Genomic DNA, 13,484 nt, shown 5'->3' with positions numbered 1-13,484 from the left:
GCATTACACACAAACAGAAAGGATTCCGTACTCAAGCATGAAACCCCCGTCCCTCACTAAAGTACCGAAGTGGTTAAGAGAATTGAACCCTATCGAAGGGTGACTCTCCGAACTCCTTTCATGCAAATATGTGAACTGGATTTTGTTCACTAGTTAGGGATAAAGTAATCCATTGTCAACGTACCCAATGACCGCAGACTGTCCTCCAAACGATATAAATGATTCTATCAGTATTCATGTGGAATTGAAAAAAAAAGTCTAGCTTTTAAATCCTATTTCATGTATGAAGTTGTGAATCCGAAACGGGTGTATGATGCAGTCTCCATCAAACACTCATCCGAAAATGTTAATATTGATCTCGATTGGCTGTTCAATGTCTATTCAGTCATCAAAAAAATTGATGCAGAATGTGTCTGAGCTGAATTTAAATATGTCAGCGAAATTGTGTATCCAGCAGTTCAGGATTAACATTTAAAGATGTCCAAGATAAAAACATAATAAAGTTGATTTTCCAAAAAAAAAAAAAAATAAAGAAAAAAATTAGACAACAAAGCCATTTTGCCAGTGGGTAGCCTGTGATCGCTTCATTTTGTAGTGAATCGTATTCATTGGTATTTTATTTCAATTATGAGTTCATTTCACATTTTTACGTAATAATGCGCTTTTTAAATCACTGTCTTAATGATGAATCTTTCCCTGTATTTCTCTGCATTGAATTGTTTCTAAGAGAGATCTGTTCGTATTCTCAAAACTACAATAAAAGGAAACCTTAAGACAGTTAAGACGTAAAAACATCGTACAAGATATATTTAACTGCGTATAAAATGACCTCGAAAGTGGAGGAATTTCTTTTCCTTGTTTCCATTGAATTGGCAAGGTAAATTGATCCTTACCAAAAATAGAATGGGTAGATATTTTCGATTGTAATACTTTATTGAAATTTCAAACTCATAGAACTCTATTATGTGGTCAAAGACAGCGGTAATTGTGTGAATTTGAATAAAGAAAGGGTACTTGGTACAAACATTCGAAACTTTGGGAATTAGCTTATTTATTTAAAAAATTAATGCTTATAGTTCTTTTTAAAATATGTAATAAATAATTCTATCATATTTAAAATAATAAAATCAAGAATATAGTATGCAATAAAACTGAAAAAAAAATTGAGCTAGGACTTCTCATTAAAATGTGGAACACATAATGTAATTAGTTATTTTTGAAATAGGGAGAAAAGATTTTAGTTCTCTTTTAAAATAGTGAAACAATAATTCCAATCATTCTCATTAATATGTGAGGAATAAAAAAAATTTATCAAGTATTTTCAAATGCAGGAAAAAAAGGTTTTAGTTTTATTTAAAATGGTGCAAATAATAATGCTAATAATTCTCTAAAAATTGGGAAATAAATAAATAACACTATTGGTTGTCTTTAAGACAAAGAAAAAAAGGCTTTGATTGCTTATTGTTTAAGTTTTTCTTTAAAATGGTGAAAAGTAATACCATTGGTATTTTTTAAAACGATGAAAGAAATTATTGTTGTATCTGAGTTAGTTATGAAGTTATGTTTTTTTCCTACCATCGAACTTCAAGTAATACTAAAGCTATGACTTATTCTTGTGAGAGATTTTTGTTTTTAATTTTTGTGTAAGCAATATATCTCAAAAATTCAAAGGAAAGTTTACTTAAATTTGTTTCGATGGAAATTAAAAATTTTATATATATATATATATATATATATATATATATATATATATATATATATATATATATATATATATATATATATAAATATTTTTTTTTTTTTTTTTTTTTTTTTTTTTTTTTTTTTTTGCGGCTACCTTCCATATTTTGGAAATCAAAAATTTCGAAGTCGTGAAGAAAAAATTATGTTTATTCAGAGAAAGTTCGTTTTCGTAATGATTTCGTAATTTAAAATATCGCTTGCACTCATAAATTAGAAAATTTTTTGGATATCCCTTCGAATCAGTAAGGATGAATCCTAGAACATGAAGATCCGATCAGTATATCAAAGTTATTAAGAGTGGTCGGTTTTTCTTTCTGTCTCGCTCACGGTACTACTATTAGAAGACGGCAATTTTGACATTTTAGTTCATAATCTATGACGTCATCTTGAAACTTCTCCTTATGACATCAATATACTAAATAAGCATTAGTTCATCTTAGTTTCAGTTGAATGCACAATTCCTGGCCATACTCACTCTAAGATTCTATGTAAAATCTTAATTATCACGTGACAGCTCTATTGTTTTTACTCGGATGAAACCTTGTTTACGCTCCTGTTTCAATGGGTAAACATTGTAACCTTAAAAATAAATACAAATAGGAAGTCTATAAAAAAAATCTCCTCAATAAAAACCCATGACATGTATGTTTAAATATAAAAGTATGGCCTATAAACGCGTGCAAAACATGTCATTATTAAAACACTACAGTGCGCCTCATCATCGGATCTAATTATTATGTTATACTAATGTAATACATGATATAATAAATATTATAATTTATATAATATATATCGTCTCATTTATCCAATCGTCAAATTTATATGATATATATCGTCTCATTTATCCAATCGTCAAATTTATATAATATATATCGTCTCATTTACCCAATCGTCAAATTTATATAATATATATCGTCTCATTTATCCAATCGTCAAATTTATATAATATATATCGTCTCATTTACCCAATCGTCAAATTTATATAATATATATCGTCTCATTTATCCAATCGTCAAATTTATATAATATATATCGTCTCATTTACCCAATCGTCAAATTTATATAATATATATCGTCTCATTTATCCAATCGTCAAATTTATATAATATATATCGTCTCATTTATCCAATCGTCAAATTTATATAATATATATCGTCTCATTTATCCAATCGTCAAATTTATATAATATATATCGTCTCATTTACCCAATCGTCAAATTTATATAATATATATCGTCTCATTTATCCAATCGTCAAATTTATATAATATATATCGTCTCATTTACCCAATCGTCAAATTTATATAATATATATCGTCTCATTTATCCAATCGTCAAATTTATATAATATATATCGTCTCATTTACCCAATCGTCAAATTTATATAATATATATCGTCTCATTTACCCAATCGTCAAATTTATATAATATATATCGTCTCATTTATCCAATCGTCAAATTTATATAATATATATCGTCTCATTTACCCAATCGTCAAATTTATATGATATATATCGTCTCATTTATCCAATCGTCAAATTTATATGATATATATCGTCTGATTGAACCCATTGATACAGTAACGTAAACAAGTGCAAACAGTCAGCTTAAAAACACTGAAGCTGTATTGAGTATCACCTGAGTAATTAAGACTTTACATAGAATCTCTTAAGAGTGCGTCCAGAGACTAAGAAAGCAATCATTAGAAGAACTTTAATGAGATGAGTCTGGAGCTGTAATGAAACAACATTATATTGTGATTTTATTTTAATACTTGAGGAGAGAGCCAGAATACAGTCCCTATCGATAACCGTTTGAATCGAAAATTCTATTTTTAGACTCTGAGTGCATTAAGTGTAGAAAATAGATAGAAAAAGGTATTGGAGGAAAATTGAGTTAAAGATGATAAAAAAAAGGAGGTCTTGAAATAAAAAAGACACATCTGAACGAAGAAATATTGAATTTGAGGAGAAGAAACATCAATATTGAAAAAGAGATTACAATATCTAAAATAGTAGATGCAATGGTACAAGAAGCAAAATGAATGGCAGTTCTTCGACAGAGAGGAATAAATTAACTGCAAAAATGCGTTCTATGTGAGTTGCGGACAGTTTGTCATCTTTTTGGTGTGACAAACTTACTCGCATCCAATTTTTAGCATTACGTTGTTTTAGAAAAAAAAGATAATTTCTTTTCTTTTCTATTTTCTTTAACACTAAACATACCAACATTTAATCTATTACTATTTCTACCGGACTTTATGTTCCTTGATGGAATGTCAGAAATATGGATGTTCGAAAGGAAATCAACTACAATAACTTTATTATAATCAAACAAAATTGTATGTTGCTAATTTTTATGTATTACAAAACACAAAGAACAAGAAACGCTTTTTTCACATATGCAAGATGTTTCCATTCTACATTTTCCTCAAATATATTTCTTTCAATTATTATTATTTCTATAATTCGTATAATTATTCTTATAATTATTAGAATATAAATTAATTATAATTCGTATAATTATTCTTATAATTATTAGAATATAAATTAATTATAATTCGTATAATTATTCTTATAATTATTAGAATATAAATTAATTATAATTCGTATAATTATTCTTATAATTATAAGAATATAAATTAATTATAATTCGTATAATTATTCTTATAATTATAAGAATAAATAAGAATTGTAATTCTTATAATTAATATTATTTCTTCTAAGAACTTGTGCTGGCTCGATTGTTTCGACATTTTTCTGGGTAAAAACGAACGGTTAGCTAGAAATGAAGTAAAGCCATCCAAATGAAATATAAGCTACTGACCAAAACATTTAGTTTCTGTCACTTTTTCTGACACAAAAATGTCAATCTAAAATGTTAGGAAATGTCTTGAAATTTGAATTCACAGTTATTCTGATTGAACTCACTACGCAACAGTCTTTGCAGAAATGTGCAATTCATCGAATACAATACGCTGAACACGCATCACATCGTCATTTCTGATCCGATAACCTTATGAAGTAATACATTGTTCTCCCGGTCACATGACCGGTTGTGGTAGAAATAGGTTATTCGAAACAAACAAAATACAAAAAAATAATAATAATAGAATACTAACTGCATACAACTGTTAGAAAAAGTCAAGAAGTCAAATGTGCAAAAGCGATAAGATGCAAAAGTTCTTAAACGGTCATTTGACAACCATCTTCTCAATGTCCTCGAAATATTGGAACCTACCATGATCAGCGGAATGCTTTCTTAAATATCCCTTTAGTCTATAATCATGTTCAAAAAAGAGATATGCGTGAAAGAGTTCTAGCCTAACTACACCCTAAGTAACCCTCAGAAACTAAATTCGAATTTTGTGGTCTGAAGTAAAAAGGTCGTCGATATATTGATATTTCAGGTTCTGCTAAATTATATACTTGGTAGCAATTTTGTTGTCGCAGGGTTGTTCTTGTTTTCCGGTTCTATGACAGAAAATTTGATTTCTATTGCACATGTACGTCACACCCGCTTATAGAGCCTTCATTCATTCACAAATCGTAATTTTGACCTTAGCCAGTGAACGATCGACCTCCTATTCAGTACCCCCAGATGTATAATGTGTCACGGGAACATGGAGGACCTTGTGACCCGGCAGATTTAACGTGCACCAGTCACCATTTACTACACTGGGAATCCTCGGCTGACTGGATTCGAACTCCCATTCTCACGACCGCGAGTCCTTCTTTCCCGGTCCTGTGTGACTGTCATTTTAAAATGACTCTGTTTAGTATAAAATCACACACATCCAAATAATTAATGGTTGAAATGAGAACACGGCACTCCTTGTCACACAACCTGATGGGCAAGAAAGAGGACCATGTACTACAATGCAGTAAAGGACAGAAATGAGATGATTAAATGAAGATTGAGCATTCATGCAAGTGAAACAACAGTCAGAGAAATCAGAAGGGCCCGAGCGGAGTAATATAATTTCCATCCTTCTTCAGATGTGAAACCACAGCTGCTGAAGTTGCAGTACAGGAAACATTTGCATGTATCGTGCTCACTCTACAGAACGAAAAAAAAAATAAGATTATTCCAAATAGGTAAAATTTCGAAATCTTCCTCGCATTATTATACTTTTAACGCGGTAAAACTGGTCAAACTGCTCAAAATTTGGATTCCTATATTACACTCTGTAACAAAAAAATCGACGCACCAAGAAGCAATCAATAGATTGCTTTGAAATTTCGTATGCATGAATGTTTTGAATAGATCAGGCTGGAATGATGCCGACTGGGGACGTATAGTCCTTAGCGACGAATCCCGCTTCCAACTGTGTCCTGACGATCATCGAAGACGCGTTTGGAGACGCACAGGGCAGAGGGGGGATCCTGCCTTCACTATTGCGCTCCATACTGGCCCTCAACAAGGCATTATGGTCTGGATGCCTTTTCCTTTGACAGCCGGACCCCTTTGGTCGTCATTAGAGGTACACTTACTGCACAGCGGTACGTCGACGACATCCTAAGACCTGTTTTGCTACCGTTCCTTTTGCAGAGCCCTGGGCTGGTTTTTCAGCAGGATAATGCCAGACCACATACGGCACGTGTTGCTATGAACAGTCTGCATGCTTGTCAAACTCTTCCTTGGCCTGCCAGATCACCAGATCTCTCTCCCATCGAGCATGTCTGGGATATGATGGGAAGGTGATTGCATCTGGCACGGAATGCTGATGACCTCGTTCGACAATTGGATCGAATTTGGTAGGAAATACCGCAAGACACGATCCGGGAGCTTTATCGGTCTATGCCACGCCGTGTGGCAGCTTGTATCCAGGATAGAGGCGGGTCAACACCTTATTGAACTTGTTACTGTAACTCTGCAATAAATTATTCAATTGTTCTAAAATTTTAATCATTTACTATTCTGAACATTGTCTTCCTATCCACCAATTTTCGTTTCAATCGGACAACTCCTTCTTGGTGCTTCGATTTTTTTTGTTATAGAGTGTATATATGTAGAAGATATTAATGCCACACCTGCAAGTTGTTCAAAATTTAGAATTTCTTTTCATCGTGTTTTTATAAAAACTACGAATTACTGTTATTTAAAAGTTTTGAAAATGTCTTTTTATCCTTTTTTTTAAAAAAATAAAGTTATTAACACTCGTCTTCCTATACTTTAAAAGTAGGAAAGTGCTTAAACTCTCTTAAATTTAAATCATTTATTCATTATTTAACGTTATTGAGCGGAAATATTGACCGCTCAATGTAACCATTAAAATAACCCCGAAAACGTCGAGTATGGAACTTGTTTACGAGGAAAAACAACGCCCAGTGAACGTAGCAACAGTTGTTGTTCAGCTAATTAAAATCTACGCTAGAATAATTAACGTCTCGCTTCCCCCAAAGTTTATTAATAACGAAGCTTCCTCTAGTTTCTTCTTTTTTCTTCTTATTTATTTTTTGTGCTTGTCTCGAAACATTTTTAAAAGATGCTCGTTTTAAAACAATGGATTCTGTCACTTCGACTACAGATTATTTCGCTCCAATTATAGAAGATAAATGTGCGCGTGACAAAGTAATTCGATTTAATACTGATTCATTTTAGAGCCTTATTTACAATTCCTTTTTTTTGTTGCTGTTTTTAATGACTATTTAATGTAGTCAAAAGAAAGACAAAATATTTTCCGTTTTCATAATGCTTTTTTCCACATTTCAAAACAATGCATTTTTTCTTTAATGCCCGCAATTCACTTACAAAATCTAAAAAGAATTTTTTTTTTACAAAAATGTTCCATTTTTTTGAAAAAAATATATACCCTGGTGTAGGAAATGAAGAGAATTTGCAGAGTGGGTCGATTGTTTCTAGAACAGGGGTTTCCAACTTACATGAGGCCGGGGGCCATAATTAAAAACACAAATCAAATGGCGGGCCGCAACTTTATCAAAATTTTATGTAGGACTCTTTTATGTTTGAAGGATCATTAAATATCACTGTCAGATTTTTATCAAGTTGTGCAAAACAAAAGTATTGAATTACAAATTAAAATAAGAAGTAGATTTTTAAAAATATTTAATTGCATATAAAAAAAATTCCGGCTAAAATAACTTTAATGTGCACTCATGTATTAAACAATTAATGTGCAACAGATATCTAATTGCTAAGATATAAAACTTTAAAAAGGTTGGTATTAAAACTTACATAGTAGCAAACTTTTACTCTATAAAACATTAATTAGGCCAATATTTACCTATGGCTCTGAGACCTGGAACCTAACTCAAGCTGGTGAGAATAAAATTGCCATTTTTGAGAGAAAAGTTTTGAGGGCCATCCTTGGTGGGATAAAAATAAATAATTCCTGGAGAAGACGATATAATACTGAACTGTATAAAATCTACAGAGAGCCAGATATTGTGAAATTCATTAAAATACATCGAATGAACTGGGCAGCTCACATTTTCAGAAGGAATGATGACTCAAATTTAAAAAAAATCCTGTTACACAAACCCCTAACGAACAGGAAAAGAGGTAGACCCAGGCTGAGATGGCTGGATTTAGTTGAGACTGATTTCCTTACTCTAAAGGAGAAAAACTGGCGAACAAATGTCAAAAGTAGAGAGAAGTGGATTCGAATTCAAAGGAAGGCACTGGCCCACCCTGGGCTGTCTAGCCAGATATGATGATGAGTAGCACACAAGTTGTTCAATGATAAAATTGAGGTTTGTTTGCTGCAACCACCGGAGAATAGATATATACATTTAAAATTTAAAATTTATAAATGTGTGTGTAAATATTTTCGTCCAAAATAAGTGGTTTTAAGAAGTTAAATAGGAGAATTTCTTCGAGAAAATTTCTGATACACACATGCTAAATTATACTCACAAAATACAAAAAAATGAAATAAAAAAGAGCAACAAAAACGATTATTTTTGTATTTAAACAAATATTTTCTTGGATGCAAAGCCTGAAAAATATTTTTTTTTTGCACCGTTGGTATGATAAATTTCACAGAAACGAAGAAATTACGTTTTTATTAACGAGAAAAGTATTTTAAACCCATATAGATTTTCTACGAAAATTGTCTGCAAAAAAATTATAACTAATATATTTTAGTTCGCGAGCCACAAGAAAAGGCTTCACTGGCCGGATGCAGCCCCCGGGCCGCCAGTTGGAAATCACTGTCCTAAAACTACCGGACAGATGAAGTTTGATAAGTATAGATACACTCTAAGATTCTATGCAAAATCTTCATTATCAGGGGATAACAGCTTTTTACTCGTGTTGCATTTCTTTACCGATGGCATGTGTGTTTTAATGGGTTAATCAATGGGGGTGTGTATTAATGGGTTAAATGAGACGAATAATTAATTAGAACAAATTATTCGACTCACTGTAGTTTTTTTGAATAATGACATGTTTTGCACGAGTTTATAGGCAATACTTTTATAGTTAAATTCGGGAGATTTTCCTATAGACTTCCTATGTGTATTTATTTTTAACGTTACAATGTTAATCCATTGATACAGGAACGTCAACAAGTGCAGACAGTCTCGTAAAAACAATACAGCTGTATCACGTGATGATTAAGATTTTACATAGAATCTCTTAGAGTGCGTTTAATAATGTGTCGAGAGTAACCGTTTCTTCTATTGACTTGTTATCCGATTCAGAATGAAACAATGTCTCAATATCTGATGCGTACTTCAAAATACGCTTTTAAATTATTAACCCGATCGTCTGATACAATTCTGCGTAAAAAACATCATGTCAAGAAGAAATTCAATTCACTCTCTCCCCATCCAAAAGAGGAAGAGATGTTGAACAGGACTTGCTTTAAATATATTTTCCTTGCTTTCTCCTACAGTAAACATTAAAATGTTGTACTTTCTTTTTAAAAAAACTATCCTTTACAAATCAAAATTAAAAAACTGGAGAAAAGCACATATAAAGTACGGTTAAAATGTTTTTTTTTTAATACTTTATTTATATGTTGTTTTTAGCTTTAGTCTATTTTGCATTAAGTGTATCTTCGGAATACTTGCGATTATCATTTTATATCTTCAGAAATTTTTTTATGTCAAAAATCAAAACGTTATAATATCTTTTGCCGGCAATTTTACATATAAAAGATAAAAAAAATTTTCTAGTGAATTTTTTTTTCTTTATGCCTAATATTTCACCACTATTATGAATACTACTCTTTACATTAAAGAAGCACACATATATTCTCTTTTAATTTTTTTTTCATATGATTTTAATTTTTTATGAATTTAAAAAGAAAACTTCAGATCAATTTCTGAGAAAGTCACAATTTTATATTTATTTCTCCGCTATATTTTTTTTTATGTTATCAAACTTTATGAAAATATAGCAATACATTTTAGAAAGCAGAATACAATAAAAAAAAGATACTATTTGAAAGGAAGGCACTCTTTTTATTTAATACATCATGCTACTCATAAAAGTAATATGTACTTCTAAATTGTGTTTAGTATTATTAAATAATTGCTCTTTTTTTTTTCTAGACTCAAGGTTGGAATTACAAACCATACATTTGCAACTAAGAAATGAGTAAGTTCTTTTTTCAAAAAAAAAAAAAGTAATTTTTGAGCACCTTATTTCAATATCAATTTTGTTATATTTCATGTCTTATATACAGCCCCTGACCAAATTATTAGACACACTGTAACAGTCTATGTAAAATTATCAGATGATACTCTATACAGCTTTATTTTTTTTTGTGTGACTTAAACCGGTTTGTACTAGTTCATGTATGAATTTTGTGAAATTGAAAAATATATAATATAAATTCGACAATTGGATAAATTAAAGGATATATTATATAAATACAATATAATTATTATATCGAGCATTATATCATAATAATGAGATCCAATGATGAGACGCTGTTTTAAGAATGACATGAATTGCACGCTTTTATAGGCAATACTTTTATAGTTAAACACATGGGTTGTTATCCGAGAGAGATTTTATATACTTCCCATTTGTATTTATTCTTGACGCATTGCTTAGAGAATATTAACCCATTGATACAGGAGCCGTGAACAAATGCATCCGAGTTAAAACAATACAGCTGCTGTATACAGTAATTATAATTTTACATAGAATCTTTATAGTGCTTCGAATAATGTGGGCAGGGAGTGTATTTATTACCATCACTCAAAGCATTTTTGAAGATTTTTGAATTTTCAATATTCGTGCCTCAAAACTTATTGAAATTTTTGTCCATGATGCATCTAAAAGTAAGAAAACTTTCATTTAAAAGAATGTCACAAACATTAAAATTTTCAATCGGAGGAATAAATGCAGAGTTTTGAGATGGGATATTTTTTTTTCCTGCCTTTCTCCTGATTTTTGCACGATTAAATGTTTCCTTTCTCTCAACTTAATTAACCTTAGAAGTTCTCCAGAAGAATATTGAACAAAATCCGAACGAATGACGTGAACAGAAGTTTGCAATTCCGATAAGAAAATAAAACTGTCTAAAAATAAAAATCGAATCAAATGTAGGAAAAAAAAGAAGCATATGTAAACTCTAAAGTAAAAAAAAATTAAAAATGAACTGTTGTTTTTTGTTTAGAATAATCAGAAAAACTAACTTCAGCTGCCGGGATTAATTTGTTACTATTCAGTGCATTCTCAGTCATGCTTCACTATTAAATGGTTCAAAAATCGTATTTTTTAAAAACCCATTGAAACTTTTATTGAAAAAGGAGAATCTCTGTTTTGAGAATATAAATATTTTTAGGAAATCTCTATTTCAACAAAATAGACATTTTAGGAACTCTATTTTAAGAATATAGCCAATTTTTATTTACTTTCTATTTTAAAAATATAGAATTTTTTTAAGGACTATCTATTTTACGAAGAGACATTTTTAGGAACTCCTTATTTCAAGAAAATAGACGTTTTTAATATCCTCTCGATTTTTAGAAAATAGATATTTTTAGAAAATCTCCATTTTGAAAATAAAAAAATGACGTTAGGACTGTAGATTATTAAGTTGCGAAGAATTTTGAATATTTTATGCTCAATATTTCAAATTATGTACAATTATTTTTTTAAAATAAAGTTATTTCTATTATGTAATTTTTGTTCTATATAACCGTAAATTCTATTCTATTCTTTTTAAACTTATGTTTAAAAAGTTTATTCATTTTCATAAATCGTAACAGTTAAAATCGTTCTCTCTTTTTTCGTAAAAATTTTGTCTCGGATAACTTTTTTCAGATAATATTGAGTATTCAATGTTTCAAAATTGATATATATATATTTAAATTGAGTAGCTTTTGCTCAGTATCCTTCACAAAATCTGATATTTTCCAATTTTTAAAAATGCTAAACTGATATTTTCCAATTTTTAAAAATGCTAAATTTGACAACTCTTTTCGAACCATACATTTTCAGGCAGTTTTGAGCATTAGATCTATTTTCAAAGCCTTTATGTAGAACAGGGGTTTCCACGAGGTCGGGGGTCGCAATTAAAATGGAGGGCCGCAACTTTATCAACATTTTGCATAGGACTCTTTATCAAAATTTTTCATAGGTTTGAAGGAACTTTAAATATGACTGTCAGATTTTTATCACGTCACAAAACAAAAGTATTGAATTACAAATTAAAATAACAAGTTGATTTTTGAAATATATCCAATTGCGTATTAAAAAATTCTGGTTACAGTAGCTTTAATGTGCAGCAATGTATTGAACAATTAATGTGTATATCAAATTGTTAAGATATTGATATTGATTGGTTTGCTAACTGTCACAGAAACGAAGAAGTTGGTTTTTTTTAACGAAAGAAAAGTATTTTAAATCCATATAGATTTTTTACGAAAATGGTCCCCCCAAATAATGACAACTCATATATCGCGGGAAACAAAAAACAGACTTCACGAGCTGGACGCCTCCAGTTGATAACTACTGTTATGGAAGGTTTCCTCGACAGTTAATTTTAAAGAAAACAACACAAACAAGCGATACTTTTCAGGAACGTTCACACCCACTCAAAATTGCAGAATGTATGCAAATCAATATTTTCTTAAGTCCCTGGCCACGTACTACAAGATTCTATGAGAAATCTTGGTGAAATTAGGTGATACTTTACAACTTTATAGTTTTCACGTGGTTTGCACTTGTTTACGTTCGTGCATCAATGGGTTAACATTGCCATGCAATACGTTAAACATAAATACAAATAGGAAGTCTATAAAAAATCACCTGAAATAAAACCCTTGACACGTATGTCTAAATGTAAGAGTATTGCCTATAAATTCGTGCCAATTATGTCATTATTAAAACACCACAGTGCGTTTCATCATTGGATCTCATTATTATAACATGCTAATACAAGTCCTGATATTACTAAATATCGTATATTTATGTAATATATCGTCTCTTTTATCCTATCGTCAAATTTATATGATATATCGTCTCATTTAAACAATGAATATGTTATCGGAAAAATATGAAATCCGGCATTATATAGAATGCCTAAAACTAGCCGTCAAAGTATGAAATTATTTATATTTCACATATTGCCTAGGCATTCTATAGAATGCCGGATGCTATTTAGGCAAAGTATGAAATAAATGTCCTGATGAGGTCATTATGTAAATGATGTGCATGTTACTGTGAATGACCGAAATCGGTGGTTGTTGACTTTCACCGGTGAATGTTGACAATCAAATGAGTCGCTTTGGTGAATGTCCGAAATATTTATTGCATC

General features: G+C 30.5%; 1 protein-coding gene across 5 annotated transcripts in view; it reads left to right on the top strand.

Annotated features, from left to right (window-relative positions):
- Nucleotides 1–13,484, top strand: part of LOC107454023 (uncharacterized) — a 229,318-nt gene that overhangs the window by 77,987 nt on the left and 137,847 nt on the right. For 4 of the 5 annotated variants that reach the window (XR_011636301.2, XM_016071066.4, XM_071178161.2 and 1 more), the window contains one exon: nucleotides 10,264–10,309. The gene's annotated coding sequence lies outside the window, so the exon portion shown is untranslated. Of the gene's footprint in view, nucleotides 1–10,261; nucleotides 10,310–13,484 lie in introns of all 5 variants that reach the window. The other variant, XM_087153189.1, reaches the window with a different exon arrangement.

This window comes from Parasteatoda tepidariorum, chromosome 1 (assembly GCF_982258835.1).
Source record: "Parasteatoda tepidariorum strain Cologne lab strain chromosome 1, Ptep-v5.0, whole genome shotgun sequence".
NCBI lineage: Eukaryota > Metazoa > Arthropoda > Arachnida > Araneae > Theridiidae > Parasteatoda > Parasteatoda tepidariorum.
This window is presented reverse-complemented; position numbering and strand designations above follow the sequence as displayed.